Below are 14,642 nucleotides of genomic sequence, written 5' to 3'. Positions count from 1 at the left end.
TGAGAGGCATCCGGAGCGTTGTATTTCTCTATTAAAATACATGGACGTTTTTAGGTGGGCTCAAATAGACTATGGTGGTTTTGGATGTTTTAGATATAATGAAGAACTTAGAGCCCAGATGGCATTATTTCCAGATAAAGAATGGTGAGATATTTATAATGAGCTTTGGATGCAATGGTTGTGTACTTCCAAGAATGCCTCAGCGTTACACACAGCTAGTGGTCTTCTGGTTCCTTACAAGCCCTTTCAGGGGCATCCCAACCAATCTAGGGTGGGTAGTTTCACAAGAGCTCAGTTCCCACAGAATGGATCTTGTTGGTCCTTCAACAGAGGGTCATGCACACGACTCCAGTGCAAGTTCATGCACAATTGCTCCAATTGCAGGGGCAAACATCCATTGGTGCAGTGTTTTGGAGGGATGCAATGGGGATGGAAGGCTAATGCAGGTAGAGGTGGTGATAGGGGAAGGGGTCGGATACAGCAGATGGTGGGAAAAGGGCCCTTCTCCTAATAAATTTGATATTTTGTTTTATTGGTTGCAGTTTTATCCGAGGCGTGAGGAGGCCAAGTTACTGTACTAGAGTTTTCTTGAGGGTTTCAAGCTATGTTATCAAGGTCATAGAAGACAGAGAAAAAATTTGAAATCTGCAGTTGAGAATCCGGAAGTGGTGAGAAAGAAATTGAGGACGGAATTGGAGGCTGGCAGAATGGTGGGTCCATGGGATACCTGGCCGATTCATAACTTAACAATTTCACCACTGGGTGTTGTGCCTAAAACACAACAAGGTGAGTTTAGATTGATTCATCATCTATCGTGGGCTGCAGGGGAGTCAGTTAATGATTTAATTGCACATGAAGACTCCATAGTGCATTGCACATCAGTGGAAGAGGCAATTAAGTTGGTAAGGGCTTGTGGAAGGAAGGCACAAATGGCAAAGTTAGACATTCAATCTGTCTTTTGACTATTGCCGGTACATCCTGAGGATTTTTCATTGTTGGGTCTTTAATCTGAGGATTCTATATTTGTGGATATAATGTTGCCAATGGGCTGTTCTGTTTCTTGTTCCCTGTTTGAAACTTGTAGTTGTTTTTTGCAGTGGTTTTTCCAACAGAAGACTGGGCTCGGGCATGTCACGAACTACCTAGGTGACTCTTTTCTGATGGGCTTGCAGTGGTCCAATGAATGTAAAAAAGGGTTAATTGAATTTCAGAAGTGTATGGAGGAGATGGAAGTACCTTTGGCTCCGGATAAGACTGAAGGCCCTGCTATATTGAACTCAGAGAAATCTGAGGTACGGTTTCCGGTGGATAAGTTCAAAAGTTGATTTCTCTGTTGGAGGAGGCTGTTTCCACGGATAAGCTGGAGTTACAGCAGGTGCAAGCCTTATTGGGTTCTTTGAAGTTTGCGTGCCGTGTGGTGAGAGTTGGTAGAGCTCTTTGTAGGTGCCTTGGTTTTTCAGTCAAAGGTGCTGTTTTACCTCATCCCAGAATTCGGCTTAAAGAGGTCATCAATGCTGACTTCAGAATGTTGGTTTCTTTCCAGCAAAGTAATAATGGTGTTAACATGTTGACGGTTGAGGATGAATGGTTATGGCAAGTTCAAATTTTTTCTGATGATTCGGGAGCCCATGGTTTGGTTTTCTGAGATGGTGATTGGACTGCTGAGTCATGGCCGGATTCTTGGAGAGAGGCACACCATAGCATTTCGTTTCTGGAGTTTTTTTCCATTTGATGGTTGCTTTAGTGTTGTGTGGTAACCTTTTAGCAAACAGGCGAGTGGTTTTTAATGTGGATAGCCAAACAGTTGTTAATTTAGTCAATTCACAGAAGGCTCGAGATGAAAAAGTTTTGAAGTTGTTGCGTTTATTTTTGCTTCATTGTCTGAAATTCAATATTTTGTTTAAGGGTCAGTATGTTCCAGGTGTGAATAATGATATCACTGATGGGCTATCTCGTTCACAGTGGCAGAGATTCGGTGTACTGGTGCCGGGAGCAGATTTGCTTAAAACGGCTTTGACGGTGGACCTTTGGGAGCTGGGAATCTAAGGATGTTACAATTGATTCGTCAGTCCATTGCTCCATCTACTTTGAGGTCATATGGCAAGGCCTAGGCAGAATTTATTGAGTCTGGTGCATTGAGGAGGTATGAGGGACCTTACATGTCACGGTATAGGAGGGAGGATGGAGTCTGCTTCATTATGACACATATTGACCTAGGATTGGCGGTGGTGGCTATAACAGGGAAGATGGCAGGTATTACATTTTTCGGTAAGTACTTTTGGGATTATGATACCATGGAAGGAGAAATGTGTAGGAGAATTGTTGCTGGCTGGGCGATGGAGGATGGATCCAGGTTGGATCAATGGCATCCTATTTCCATGCAAAAGCTGAGGGATATTTTGGGGGTTTTGAATTCTGCTTTTCCTGTTGGGAGGGCTGATAGTATAGATGATTCTTCTCCTGAAAAACAACTATATCATGATTGCAGGCACACCTGCACTATGTAGACCAGGGTGGCCGAGTGGTTAAGGTGTTGGACTTAAGATCCAATGGACATGTGTCTGCGTGGGTTTGAGCCCCACTCCTGGTATATCATTTTTTCTCTCCCGTGACACTGTTCATTTCAATTTCACGCACTTTTCAGTTGCTCCTGATTAATATTAAAATAAGAGCTACATATAAAATCTTCATATCGATTAACGTGTATTTTTCTACCCCCAAAAAAGTAAACGCCTTGTATTGTACATTTCTCATTGAAACTTAGTAACCTTTTGTTGCAGGTTGTATTACAGTATGCTTTTTCGTTTATTATAGGTGACTTATTTGTTTATGATACCTGACTTAATGCTTTCCATTTGGTGCATAATGAATTACAAAATCTCTCTACCAGGAGTGGGGCTTGAACCCACGTGGACACATGTCCATTGGATCTTAAGTCCAACGCCTTAACCACTCGGCCATCCTGGTACCTGTGCAGGAAAGGGCAACAACATGGCACTTATTATAGATATCAAGAGTGCTCACTGTGTGACATTGAGCTTTCTATATATATATATATATATTTTCATATCTATATATTTTATCAGGTTACGCAAAACACGTTTCAGGAATACAAGGTAATGTCATGCCTCTCCTCTATAAAACGTGCATGTACTTAATAAAAAAAAAAATACAACCATACCTATCAAACATGTTTAAGATTATCAGCGTGTAGGACGAAAAAAGGTGCGCTTTTTTCACACCGTTTTTGTCACATGTCCTATTAAATATGTCTGCAAATTGACGATAATCTTAAGAAATATCACACTAACCCCTTTTCAAGACTCAAAACTACACTTCACACAATCTAAAACACTTTGGGACAGATTTACAAGGCCCTTGCGGCCCTTAGCGCTACATTTGCAGAATTTATTTTGCCGCAAATGTGAAGATCATAGGCCACTACCATAGCAAAATATTTACAAGGTGGCGCAAGCTAGGTTTGCACCAACCTGTTAACACTTTGCGCCACATCATGCATAATATATGCATGATGTGTGCAAAGGGGGCGTTCCCTTGTTAGAGAGTGGGCACGCTCGTTCCTCACCTGACAGGTTGCTTTTTGAGAAGGGTGTCTCTGGGGCTGGTGTTGTAGCCAAGAGCGAACTCTTGACTCCGCGTGGGTCGCTTCGTTTGCCGCACTGCACGGGAATGGCTGGGAGGCATAGAGTTGGCAGTAGAGGAAGCGGTGTGGTGGGGAAGGGTCAGGCATAATTTATACAAGGTGGGCGTTCGCCCATTAGGGAGCCCGAAAAAATGGCGCAAGGCAATCTAAGAGATTTCCTTGCGCCATTTGTTTTACACTTTTAACGCCTACTCAGAGGAGGCGTTAAAAGGGGGAATACCATTATTTATAATGGGCCCCTATGTACTCTGCAGGATTAGTCCCAAAATGATGGCGCTAATCTTGCAGAGTACATCAATAGCGTAAAAAATATAACGCTAATGCCCCTACCCTGTGCCATGGTGCGCCGTATTATTATATATATAGCTCACACATGGTGGCGGTACAGGGGCGTTAAGGGGTGCAAGGAACGTGGCGCTGCACCGGCAGAGCCACTTTCCTTAAATCTGCCCCTTTGTGTTTGTCTCGGAGCAACAGGTGGTTTATAATTTTGACACAAATGAGGTCAATTTCAATAGAGTCCAGCAATTACAGGAAGATGGGCATAGCTTTGTCAGGGGTGAGCTTAAGAAAGCACACCCTGGGGTGGCTGAAGCATTTTTGGGGTGTGACAGCTCCTTTGGGCTTCGCAGCTCAGGAGGACGAGCCATGCCAAAGGACGTCATGAAAAATAAGACAACAGCGGAGACGCCGGTAAAGGTCTGGGCACCTTTAAAATGCCGGTCATAAGAGAGGGTTGCATTCAGAGCGATCAACCTGATTACAAGGGAGTGGCCTGGTGAATCATTTGATTTATGGTACAATCACGGCTTCAAGATCCCAGCTATCAGCCAAGGTGCTGTCTCGTTGGCTTCGGGGCTCATTTTGCATGATGAATTGATGGATTACGATGACGACCAGGAGACTAAGGAGGGGGAGAATTGTGAGGGTGGGGATGAGACTTCGGGGAAGGAGATGCAGCAAAGAAATTAGGTGAGCTGTTCTAACAGAGGAAAGAGTTTTGGTGTGTTTCAGGATTTGCCCCCTTTGATGGTGCAGCGTAATCGGAAAGTCAAGACGAATAATCAGGTACCTGCAAGTGGTTTCATTCAAAAAAGGTGAGACACAGGCTGCTGTGGCTATGGGGTGTGAAGAGTTAAGCATGAAGGTAGTGTGTTTGGTGTCTGTAACAGTGGGTAATACCCTTTTGCGTTAGCATAAGGAAGTTTGGGTAGATTGAGTGGGAAAGATGATGCAAATAATGAAGCAGTTAAAGATGCAGACAATGTCCATTTGGGGGGGCTGTGAACAAAAAAGTCGGAGTCAATGATGGTAAGTCAGAGGCAAGTGGTGAGGAGGCTTCTAAGGCAGAGCCAGGTAAGGAAAAAGGAAACTCAGGTGAGGGTAGTGTAAAAAGTAAAAAGTTGCCATATATGGGGTTGTTCTTGCCTTTGGGGGCGCATCTCACCCAAGCCATGAAGGAAAACATTTGTAAAGGTGAGTTTGTTCATGTTTTTAAATTATTACATAGAGAAGTGTGGGCTAAGGAAGGGTCAAAGGAGGAGGAATGGGAATTAGCTAGGAGGCCGAAAGTTCCCACTACCCTTGAGAATTGGATGTCAGTATTCTTAATCATTGCTAGCGTTTATTGTGAGAGGCATCCGGAGCGTTGTATTTCTCTATTAAAATACATGGACGTTTTTAGGTGGGCTCAAATAGACTATGGTGGTTTTGGATGTTTTAGATATAATGAAGAACTTAGAGCCCAGATGGCATTATTTCCAGATAAAGAATGGTGAGATATTTATAATGAGCTTTGGATGCAAGGGTTGTGTACTTCCAAGAATGCCTCAGAGTTACACACAGCTAGTGGTCTTCTGGTTCCTTACAAGCCCTGTCAGGGGCATCCCAACCAATCTACAGTAGGGTGGGTAGTTTCACGAGAGCTCAGTTCCCACAGAATGGATCTTGTTGGTCCTTCAACAGAGGGTCATGCACACGACTCCAGTGCAAGTTCATGCACAATTGCTCCAATTGCAGGGGCAAACATCCATTGGTGCAATGTTTTGGAGGGATGCAATGGGGATGGAAGGCTAATGCAGGTAGAGGTGGTGATAGGGGAAGGGGTCGGATACAGCAGATGGTGGGAAAAGGGCCCTTCTCCTAATAAATTTGATATTTTGTTTTATTGGTTGCAGTTTTATCCGAGGCGTGAGGAGGCCAAGTTACTGTACTAGAGTTTTCTTGAGGGTTTCAAGCTATGTTATCAAGGTCATAGAAGACAGAGAAAAAATTTGAAATCTGCAGTTGAGAATCCGGAAGTGGTGAGAAAGAAATTGAGGACGGAATTGGAGGCTGGCAGAATGGTGGGTCCATGGGATACCTGGCCGATTCACAACTTAACAATTTCACCAATGGGTGTTGTGCCTAAAACACAATAAGGTGAGTTTAGATTGATTCATCATCTATCGTGGGCTGCAGGGGAGTCAGTTAATGATTTAATTGCACATGAAGACTCCATAGTGCATTGCACATCAGTGGAAGAGGCAATTAAGTTGGTAAGGGCTTGTGGAAGGAAGGCACAAATGGCAAAGTTAGACATTCAATCTGTCTTTTGACTATTGCCGGTACATCCTGAGGATTTTTCATTGTTGGGTCTTTAATCTGAGGATTCTATATTTGTGGATATAATGTTGCCAATGGGCTGTTCTGTTTCTTGTTCCCTGTTTGAAACTTGTAGTTGTTTTTTGCAGTGGTTTTTCCAACAGAAGACTGGGCTCGGGCATGTCATGAACTACCTAGGTGACTCTTTTCTGATGGGCTTGCAGTGGTCCAATGAATGTAAAAAAGGGTTAATTGAATTTCAGAAGTGTATGGAGGAGATGGAAGTACCTTTGGCTCCGGATAAGACTGAAGGCCCTGCTATATTGAACTCAGAGAAATCTGAGGTACGGTTTCCGGTGGATAAGTTCAAAAGTTGATTTCTCTGTTGGAGGAGGCTGTTTCCACGGATAAGCTGGAGTTACAGCAGGTGCAAGCCTTATTGGGTTCTTTGAAGTTTGCGTGCCGTGTGGTGAGAGTTGGTAGAGCTCTTTGTAGGTGCCTTGGTTTTTCAGTCAAAGGTGCTGTTTTACCTCATCCCAGAATTCGGCTGAAAGAGGTCATCAATGCTGACTTCAGAATGTTGGTTTCTTTCCAGCAAAGTAATAATGGTGTTAACATGTTGACGGTTGAGGATGAATGGTTATGGCAAGTTCAAATTTTTTCTGATGATTCGGGAGCCCATGGTTTGGTTTTCTGAGATGGTGATTGGACTGCTGAGTCATGGCCGGATTCTTGGAGAGAGGCACACCATAGCATTTCGTTTCTGGAGTTTTTTTCCATTTGATGGTTGCTTTAGTGTTGTGTGGTAACCTTTTAGCAAACAGGCGAGTGGTTTTTAATGTGGATAGCCAAACAGTTTTTAATTTAGTCAATTCACAGAAGGCTCGAGATGAAAAAGTTTTGAAGTTGTTGCGTTTATTTTTGCTTCATTGTCTGAAATTCAATATTTTGTTTAAGGGTCAGTATGTTCCAGGTGTGAATAATGATATCACTGATGGGCTATCTCGTTCACAGTGGCAGAGATTCGGTGTACTGGTGCCGGGAGCAGATTTGCTTAAAACGGCTTTGACGGTGGACCTTTGGGAGCTGGGAATCTAAGGATGTTACAATTGATTCGTCAGTCCATTGCTCCATCTACTTTGAGGTCATATGGCAAGGCCTAGGCAGAATTTATTGAGTCTGGTGCATTGAGGAGGTATGAGGGACCTTACATGTCACGGTATAGGAGGGAGGATGGAGTCTGCTTCATTATGACACATATTGACCTAGGATTGGCGGTGGTGGCTATAACAGGGAAGATGGCAGGTATTACATTTTTCGGTAAGTACTTTTGGGATTATGATACCATGGAAGGAGAAATGTGTAGGAGAATTGTTGCTGGCTGGGCGATGGAGGATGGATCCAGGTTGGATCAATGGCATCCTATTTCCACGCAAAAGCTGAGGGATATTTTGGGGGTTTTGAATTCTGCTTTTCCTGTTGGGAGGGCTGATAGTATAGATGATTCTTCTCCTGAAAAACAACTATATCATGATTGCAGGCACACCTGCACTATGTAGACCAGGGTGGCCGAGTGGTTAAGGTGCTGGACTTAAGATACAATGGACATGTGTCTGCGTGGGTTCGAGCCCCACTCCTGGTATATCATTTTTTCTCTCCCGTGACACTGTTCATTTCAATTTCACGCACTTTTCAGTTGCTCCTGATTAATATTAAAATAAGAGCTACATATAAAATCTTCATATCGATTAACGTGTATTTTTCTACCCCCAAAAAAGTAAACGCCTTGTATTGTACATTTCTCATTGAAACTTAGTAACCTTTTGTTGCAGGTTGTATTACAGTATGCTTTTTCGTTTATTATAGGTGACTTATTTGTTTATGATACCTGACTTAATGCTTTCCATTTGGTGCATAATGAATTACAAAATCTCTGTACAAGGAGTGGGGCTTGAACCCACGTGGACACATGTCCATTGGATCTTAAGTCCAACGCCTTAACCACTTGGCCATACTGGTACCTGTGCAGGAAAGGGCAACAACATGGCACTTATTATAGATATCAAGAGTGCTCACTGTGTGACATTGAGCTTTCTATATATATATATATTTTCATATCTATATATTTTATCAGGTTACGCAAAACACGTTTCAGGAATACAAGGTAATGTCATGCCTCTCCTCTATAAAACGTGCATGTACTTAGTAAAAAAAAAAATACAACCATACCTATCAAACATGTTTAAGATTATCAGCGTGTAGGACGAAAAAAGGTGCGCTTTTTTCACACCGTTTTTGTCACATGTCCTATTAAATATGTCTGCAAATTGACGATAATCTTAAGAAATATCACACTAACCCCTTTTCAAGACTCAAAACTACACTTCACACAATCTAAAACACTTTGGGACAGATTTACAAGGCCCTTGCGGCCCTTAGCGCTACATTTGCAGAATTTATTTTGCCGCAAATGTGAAGATCATAGGCCACTACCATAGCAAAATATTTACAAGGTGGCGCAAGCTAGGTTTGCGCCAACTTGTTAACACTTTGCGCCACATCATGCATAATATATGCATGATGTGTGCAAAGGGGGCGTTCCCTTGTTAGAGAGTGGGCACGCTCGTTCATCACCTGACAGGTTGCTTTTTGAGAAGGGTGTCTCTGGGGCTGGTGTTGTAGCCAAGAGCGAACTCTTGACTCCGCGTGGGTCGCTTCGTTTGCCGCACTGCACGGGAATGGCTGGGAGGCATAGAGTTGGCAGTAGAGGAAGCGGTGTGGTGGGGAAGGGTCAGGCATAATTTATACAAGGTGGGCATTCGCCCATTAGGGAGCCCGAAAAAATGGCGCAAGGCAATCTAAGAGATTTCCTTGCGCCATTTGTTTTACACTTTTAACGCCTACTCAGAGGAGGCGTTAAAAGGGGGAATACCATTATTTATAATGGGCCCCTATGTACTCTGCAGGATTAGTCCCAAAATGATGGCGCTAATCTTGCAGAGTACTTCAATAGCGTAAAAAATATAACGCTAATGCCCCTACCCTGTGCCATGGTGCGCCGTATTATTATATATATAGCTCACACATGGTGGCGGTACAGGGGCGTTAAGGGGTGCAAGGAACGTGGCGCTGCACCGGCAGAGCCACTTTCCTTAAATCTGCCCCTTTGTGTTTGTCTCGGAGCAACAGGTGGTTTATAATTTTGACACAAGTGAGGTCAATTTCAATAGAGTCCAGCAATTACAGGAAGATGGGCATAGCTTTGTCACGGGTGAGCTTAAGAAAGCACACCCTGGGGTGGCTGAAGCATTTTTGGGGTGTGACAGCTCCTTTGGGCTTCGCAGCTCAGGAGGACGAGCCATGCCAAAGGACGTCATGAAAAATAAGACAACAGCGGAGATGCCGGTAAAGGTCTGGGCACCTTTAAAATGCCGGTCATAAGAGAGGGTTGCATTCAGAGCGATCAACCTGATTACAAGGGAGTGGCCTGGTGAATCATTTGATTTATGGTACAATCACGGCTTCAAGATCCCAGCTATCAGCCAAGGTGCTGTCTCGTTGGCTTCGGGGCTCATTTTGCATGATGAATTGATGGATTACGATGACGACCAGGAGACTAAGGAGGGGGAGAATTGTGAGGGTGGGGATGAGACTTCGGGGAAGGAGATGCAGCAAAGAAATTAGGTGAGCTGTTCTAACAGAGGAAAGAGTTTTGGTGTGTTTCAGGATTTGCCCCCTTTGATGGTGCAGCGTAATCGGAAAGTCAAGACGAATAATCAGGTACCTGCAAGTGGTTTCATTCAAAAAAGGTGAGACACAGGCTGCTGTGGCTATGGGGTGTGAAGAGTTAAGCATGAAGGTAGTGTGTTTGGTGTCTGTAACAGTGGGTAATACCCTTTTGCGTTAGCATAAGGAAGTTTGGGTAGATTGAGTGGGAAAGATGATGCAAATAATGAAGCAGTTAAAGATGCAGACAATGTCCATTTGGGGGGGCTGTGAACAAAAAAGTCGGAGTCAATGATGGTAAGTCAGAGGCAAGTGGTGAGGAGGCTTCTAAGGCAGAGCCAGGTAAGGAAAAAGGAAACTCAGGTGAGGGTAGTGTAAAAAGTAAAAAGTTGCCATATATGGGGTTGTTCTTGCCTTTGGGGGCGCATCTCACCCAAGCCATGAAGGAAAACATTTGTAAAGGTGAGTTTGTTGATGTTTTTAAATTATTACATAGAGAAGTGTGGGCTAAGGAAGGGTCAAAGGAGGAGGAATGGGAATTAGCTAGGAGGCCGAAAGTTCCCACTACCCTTGAGAATTGGATGTCAGTATTCTTAATCATTGCTAGCGTTTATTGTGAGAGGCATCCGGAGCGTTGTATTTCTCTATTAAAATACATGGACGTTTTTAGGTGGGCTCAAATAGACTATGGTGGTTTTGGATGTTTTAGATATAATGAAGAACTTAGAGCCCAGATGGCATTATTTCCAGATAAAGAATGGTGAGATATTTATAATGAGCTTTGGATGCAATGGTTGTGTACTTCCAAGAATGCCTCAGCGTTACACACAGCTAGTGGTCTTCTGGTTCCTTACAAGCCCTTTCAGGGGCATCCCAACCAATCTAGGGTGGGTAGTTTCACAAGAGCTCAGTTCCCACAGAATGGATCTTGTTGGTCCTTCAACAGAGGGTCATGCACACGACTCCAGTGCAAGTTCATGCACAATTGCTCCAATTGCAGGGGCAAACATCCATTGGTGCAGTGTTTTGGAGGGATGCAATGGGGATGGAAGGCTAATGCAGGTAGAGGTGGTGATAGGGGAAGGGGTCGGATACAGCAGATGGTGGGAAAAGGGCCCTTCTCCTAATAAATTTGATATTTTGTTTTATTGGTTGCAGTTTTATCCGAGGCGTGAGGAGGCCAAGTTACTGTACTAGAGTTTTCTTGAGGGTTTCAAGCTATGTTATCAAGGTCATAGAAGACAGAGAAAAAATTTGAAATCTGCAGTTGAGAATCCGGAAGTGGTGAGAAAGAAATTGAGGACGGAATTGGAGGCTGGCAGAATGGTGGGTCCATGGGATACCTGGCCGATTCATAACTTAACAATTTCACCACTGGGTGTTGTGCCTAAAACACAACAAGGTGAGTTTAGATTGATTCATCATCTATCGTGGGCTGCAGGGGAGTCAGTTAATGATTTAATTGCACATGAAGACTCCATAGTGCATTGCACATCAGTGGAAGAGGCAATTAAGTTGGTAAGGGCTTGTGGAAGGAAGGCACAAATGGCAAAGTTAGACATTCAATCTGTCTTTTGACTATTGCCGGTACATCCTGAGGATTTTTCATTGTTGGGTCTTTAATCTGAGGATTCTATATTTGTGGATATAATGTTGCCAATGGGCTGTTCTGTTTCTTGTTCCCTGTTTGAAACTTGTAGTTGTTTTTTGCAGTGGTTTTTCCAACAGAAGACTGGGCTCGGGCATGTCACGAACTACCTAGGTGACTCTTTTCTGATGGGCTTGCAGTGGTCCAATGAATGTAAAAAAGGGTTAATTGAATTTCAGAAGTGTATGGAGGAGATGGAAGTACCTTTGGCTCCGGATAAGACTGAAGGCCCTGCTATATTGAACTCAGAGAAATCTGAGGTACGGTTTCCGGTGGATAAGTTCAAAAGTTGATTTCTCTGTTGGAGGAGGCTGTTTCCACGGATAAGCTGGAGTTACAGCAGGTGCAAGCCTTATTGGGTTCTTTGAAGTTTGCGTGCCGTGTGGTGAGAGTTGGTAGAGCTCTTTGTAGGTGCCTTGGTTTTTCAGTCAAAGGTGCTGTTTTACCTCATCCCAGAATTCGGCTTAAAGAGGTCATCAATGCTGACTTCAGAATGTTGGTTTCTTTCCAGCAAAGTAATAATGGTGTTAACATGTTGACGGTTGAGGATGAATGGTTATGGCAAGTTCAAATTTTTTCTGATGATTCGGGAGCCCATGGTTTGGTTTTCTGAGATGGTGATTGGACTGCTGAGTCATGGCCGGATTCTTGGAGAGAGGCACACCATAGCATTTCGTTTCTGGAGTTTTTTTCCATTTGATGGTTGCTTTAGTGTTGTGTGGTAACCTTTTAGCAAACAGGCGAGTGGTTTTTAATGTGGATAGCCAAACAGTTGTTAATTTAGTCAATTCACAGAAGGCTCGAGATGAAAAAGTTTTGAAGTTGTTGCGTTTATTTTTGCTTCATTGTCTGAAATTCAATATTTTGTTTAAGGGTCAGTATGTTCCAGGTGTGAATAATGATATCACTGATGGGCTATCTCGTTCACAGTGGCAGAGATTCGGTGTACTGGTGCCGGGAGCAGATTTGCTTAAAACGGCTTTGACGGTGGACCTTTGGGAGCTGGGAATCTAAGGATGTTACAATTGATTCGTCAGTCCATTGCTCCATCTACTTTGAGGTCATATGGCAAGGCCTAGGCAGAATTTATTGAGTCTGGTGCATTGAGGAGGTATGAGGGACCTTACATGTCACGGTATAGGAGGGAGGATGGAGTCTGCTTCATTATGACACATATTGACCTAGGATTGGCGGTGGTGGCTATAACAGGGAAGATGGCAGGTATTACATTTTTCGGTAAGTACTTTTGGGATTATGATACCATGGAAGGAGAAATGTGTAGGAGAATTGTTGCTGGCTGGGCGATGGAGGATGGATCCAGGTTGGATCAATGGCATCCTATTTCCATGCAAAAGCTGAGGGATATTTTGGGGGTTTTGAATTCTGCTTTTCCTGTTGGGAGGGCTGATAGTATAGATGATTCTTCTCCTGAAAAACAACTATATCATGATTGCAGGCACACCTGCACTATGTAGACCAGGGTGGCCGAGTGGTTAAGGTGTTGGACTTAAGATCCAATGGACATGTGTCTGCGTGGGTTTGAGCCCCACTCCTGGTATATCATTTTTTCTCTCCCGTGACACTGTTCATTTCAATTTCACGCACTTTTCAGTTGCTCCTGATTAATATTAAAATAAGAGCTACATATAAAATCTTCATATCGATTAACGTGTATTTTTCTACCCCCAAAAAAGTAAACGCCTTGTATTGTACATTTCTCATTGAAACTTAGTAACCTTTTGTTGCAGGTTGTATTACAGTATGCTTTTTCGTTTATTATAGGTGACTTATTTGTTTATGATACCTGACTTAATGCTTTCCATTTGGTGCATAATGAATTACAAAATCTCTCTACCAGGAGTGGGGCTTGAACCCACGTGGACACATGTCCATTGGATCTTAAGTCCAACGCCTTAACCACTCGGCCATCCTGGTACCTGTGCAGGAAAGGGCAACAACATGGCACTTATTATAGATATCAAGAGTGCTCACTGTGTGACATTGAGCTTTCTATATATATATATATATATTTTCATATCTATATATTTTATCAGGTTACGCAAAACACGTTTCAGGAATACAAGGTAATGTCATGCCTCTCCTCTATAAAACGTGCATGTACTTAATAAAAAAAAAAATACAACCATACCTATCAAACATGTTTAAGATTATCAGCGTGTAGGACGAAAAAAGGTGCGCTTTTTTCACACCGTTTTTGTCACATGTCCTATTAAATATGTCTGCAAATTGACGATAATCTTAAGAAATATCACACTAACCCCTTTTCAAGACTCAAAACTACACTTCACACAATCTAAAACACTTTGGGACAGATTTACAAGGCCCTTGCGGCCCTTAGCGCTACATTTGCAGAATTTATTTTGCCGCAAATGTGAAGATCATAGGCCACTACCATAGCAAAATATTTACAAGGTGGCGCAAGCTAGGTTTGCACCAACCTGTTAACACTTTGCGCCACATCATGCATAATATATGCATGATGTGTGCAAAGGGGGCGTTCCCTTGTTAGAGAGTGGGCACGCTCGTTCCTCACCTGACAGGTTGCTTTTTGAGAAGGGTGTCTCTGGGGCTGGTGTTGTAGCCAAGAGCGAACTCTTGACTCCGCGTGGGTCGCTTCGTTTGCCGCACTGCACGGGAATGGCTGGGAGGCATAGAGTTGGCAGTAGAGGAAGCGGTGTGGTGGGGAAGGGTCAGGCATAATTTATACAAGGTGGGCGTTCGCCCATTAGGGAGCCCGAAAAAATGGCGCAAGGCAATCTAAGAGATTTCCTTGCGCCATTTGTTTTACACTTTTAACGCCTACTCAGAGGAGGCGTTAAAAGGGGGAATACCATTATTTATAATGGGCCCCTATGTACTCTGCAGGATTAGTCCCAAAATGATGGCGCTAATCTTGCAGAGTACATCAATAGCGTAAAAAATATAACGCTAATGCCCCTACCCTGTGCCATGGTGCGCCGTATTATTATATATATAGCTCACACATGGTGGCGGTACAGG

The 14,642-nt window shown here is 43.4% G+C and overlaps 6 non-coding genes across 6 annotated transcripts; 3 read left to right on the top strand and 3 right to left on the bottom strand.

Moving 5' to 3' along the window:
• The first annotated feature begins 2,507 nt into the window (after positions 1-2,507).
• TRNAL-UAA (transfer RNA leucine (anticodon UAA)) lies at positions 2,508-2,590 on the top strand. The gene has a single exon. It is a non-coding gene; the product is annotated as a tRNA-Leu (tRNA).
• A 294-nt stretch (positions 2,591-2,884) lies between these two features.
• On the bottom strand, positions 2,885-2,967 carry TRNAL-UAA (transfer RNA leucine (anticodon UAA)). The gene has a single exon. It is a non-coding gene; the product is annotated as a tRNA-Leu (tRNA).
• A 4,839-nt stretch (positions 2,968-7,806) lies between these two features.
• On the top strand, positions 7,807-7,889 carry TRNAL-UAA (transfer RNA leucine (anticodon UAA)). Its single transcript has one exon. It is a non-coding gene; the product is annotated as a tRNA-Leu (tRNA).
• Positions 7,890-8,181: 292 nt separating this feature from the next.
• Positions 8,182-8,274, bottom strand: TRNAL-UAA (transfer RNA leucine (anticodon UAA)). The gene has a single exon. It is a non-coding gene; the product is annotated as a tRNA-Leu (tRNA).
• Positions 8,275-13,096: 4,822 nt separating this feature from the next.
• Positions 13,097-13,179, top strand: TRNAL-UAA (transfer RNA leucine (anticodon UAA)). Its single transcript has one exon. It is a non-coding gene; the product is annotated as a tRNA-Leu (tRNA).
• Positions 13,180-13,473: 294 nt separating this feature from the next.
• Positions 13,474-13,556, bottom strand: TRNAL-UAA (transfer RNA leucine (anticodon UAA)). Its single transcript has one exon. It is a non-coding gene; the product is annotated as a tRNA-Leu (tRNA).
• Positions 13,557-14,642: the final 1,086 nt, after the last annotated feature.

This window comes from Pleurodeles waltl, chromosome 5 (genome assembly GCF_031143425.1).
Source record: "Pleurodeles waltl isolate 20211129_DDA chromosome 5, aPleWal1.hap1.20221129, whole genome shotgun sequence".
Taxonomy (NCBI): domain Eukaryota; kingdom Metazoa; phylum Chordata; class Amphibia; order Caudata; family Salamandridae; genus Pleurodeles; species Pleurodeles waltl.
The sequence above is the reverse complement of the archived record's forward strand: the minus strand, read 5'-3'. Positions and strand labels throughout refer to the sequence as shown.